This window comes from Lepus europaeus, chromosome 5 (assembly GCF_033115175.1).
Source record: "Lepus europaeus isolate LE1 chromosome 5, mLepTim1.pri, whole genome shotgun sequence".
Lineage (NCBI taxonomy): Eukaryota > Metazoa > Chordata > Mammalia > Lagomorpha > Leporidae > Lepus > Lepus europaeus.
In genome coordinates this window covers 124,740,042-124,742,425 of record NC_084831.1, presented here as the reverse complement: position 1 = coordinate 124,742,425, position 2,384 = coordinate 124,740,042, and the positions used below count along the sequence as shown (strand labels likewise).

Here is a 2,384-nt window from a genome sequence, read left to right as displayed (position 1 = left end):
AGATAGGGAGATAAATAGATAGATAGATAGATAGATAGATAGATAGATAGATAGATAATAGATAGGCTATTTTAATTGGATTGTTTTCGTACTATTGTAATTTGAGAGCTTTAAAATTTTTCTTAGGATTCTACTGCAATTAATCTCCAAAGTTTTACAAAAATTATGGTTTCTCATGTCAGTAATGGAAGAAAATCTGTAATGAGAGGAAGTAGTAATCTTAAATAAGAACCACTGTGATTTTATTCCACAATTAGAATATTGGTGACTGTTTAATTTTTTAAATGTCAAAATTGTTAATTATAAAAGAAATGAAATATGGTGCTTACTTCTGCAGCACATATACTAAAATTGGAATGACACAGAAATTAGCACGGCCCCTATGTAAGGATGGCATGCAAATTCGTGAGGTATTCCATATTTTTTTTCAACTTTTATTTAATAAATATAAATTTCCAAAGTACAAATTTTGAATTATAGCAGCTTTTCCCCCATAACATCCCTCCCATCTGCAACCATCCCTTCTTCCACTCCCTCTCCCATCCCATTCTTCATCATGATTCATTTTCAATTATCTTTATATACAGAAGATCAGCCTAGTATATACTAAGTAAAGATTTCAACAGACTGCATCCACAAAGACGCACAGTATAGAGTACTGTTTGAGTGCTAATTTTACCATTAATTCTCAGAGTACACATTAATTCTCATAGTACACAGTCATCAATTTGAATACATTTGCTTATATATGTGTAATTGTTTTTCTTATCCTAGTTTCTTAACATGAAAATGTAATGTATTGGAAAAAATGGACATTTTGATACTTGATGATTATTTACAGCCTTTGTCTCCGCTGTTAAGGAACATTAAGGCCAGAGATCCTACATGGGGAGCAAGTGCACAGTGACTCCTGTTGTTGATTTAACAATTGACACTCTTATTTATGATGTCAGTAATCACTCGAGGCTCTTGTCATGAGCTGCCAAGGCTATGGAAGCCTCTTGAGTTCACCAACTCCGATCTTATTTAGACAAAGCCATATTCAAAATGTAAGTTCTCTCCTCCCTTCAGAGAAAGGTACTACCTTCTTTGATGGCCCCTTCTTTCCGCTAGGATCTCACTCATAGAGATCTTTCATTTAGGTCATTTTTTTTTGAAAGTCCATATTTTTTAAAGTGAAATGTGGATGCAATTAAAAAATATCTATTTCGGAGCCTGTGCTGTGGCACAGCAGGTTAAAGCCCTGGCCTGTGGCCGGCGCCATGGCTTAACAGGCTAACTCTCTACCTTGCGGCACCAGCACACCAGGTTCTAGTCCTGGTTGGGGCACCGGACTCTATCCCGGTTGCCCATCTTCCAGGCCAGCTCTCTGCTATGGCCCGGGAAGGCAGTGGAGGATGGTCCAAGTCCTTGGGCCCTGCACCTGCATGGGAGACCAGGAGAAGCACCTGGCTCCTGGCTTCGGATCAGCGAGATGCGCTGGCCGCAGCGGCCATTGGAGGGTGAACCAATGGCAAAAAGGAAGACCTTTCTCTCTGTCTCTCTCTCTCACTATCCACTCTGCCTGTCAAAAAAAAAAAAAAAAAAAAGGCCCTGGCCTGACTCACCGGAATCCCATATGGGCACTGGTTCAAGCCTTGGCTGCTCCACTTCCAATCCAGCTCTCTGCTATGGTCTGGGAAAACAGTGGAAGATGGCCCAAGTCCTTGGGCCCCTGTACTCACATGGGAGACCCAGAAGAAGCTCCTGACTCTTGGCTTTGGATCGGCGCAGCTCTGGCGATTGTAGCCAACTGGGGAGTGAACCAATGGATGGAAGACCTCTCTCTCTCTCTCTCTCTCTCTCTACCTCTCTCTGTAACTCTTTCAAATAAATAAAATAAATCTTATTAAAATATTTCTTTAGGAAATTTGTTGAGCATTTACTGCATACAAATTTGTACTAGCTACTACTAAGCTTTCATTGATTTATTAATAGCAAGATTTTAAACTTGACAGCAGAAAAGAACTTGATAAAACTATTCAAGTAAAGATTATGGAGAGCAGTATTTACAGAATCAGCAGTTAACTGAGTGTATTTTTTTTTACCTGACCTGATACTGATTCTACAGCTTTGCTTATGAAATATCAGCAGTTTCCATATCCTCTTCACTCTGTACCTTGTGAAGCAGGCACTATTTGTGATATTGTCTGCCCTTAGCTCTAGGATTTGAGCAGCAGAAGGGAAGTATTTTTCTCTAGAGAAGACTAGATCAGAGAGGGAAGGTTAATGCACTGGGCTTTGAGTTCTTAGTGGAAAGGTCCCTCAGGTCTCAATTAAATAGGGGGTGATATCTGCTGGAAGTGAAGGTGTTGAATGAGGTTGAGGCTGAAGCAGGAGATTGG

The 2,384-nt window shown here is 39.9% G+C and overlaps 1 non-coding gene across 1 annotated transcript; it reads left to right on the top strand.

Annotated features, from left to right (window-relative positions):
- The first annotated feature begins 321 nt into the window (after nt 1-321).
- On the top strand, nt 322-425 carry LOC133761270 (U6 spliceosomal RNA). Its single transcript, XR_009866072.1, has one exon. It is a non-coding gene; the product is annotated as a U6 spliceosomal RNA (small nuclear RNA).
- Nucleotides 426-2,384: the final 1,959 nt, after the last annotated feature.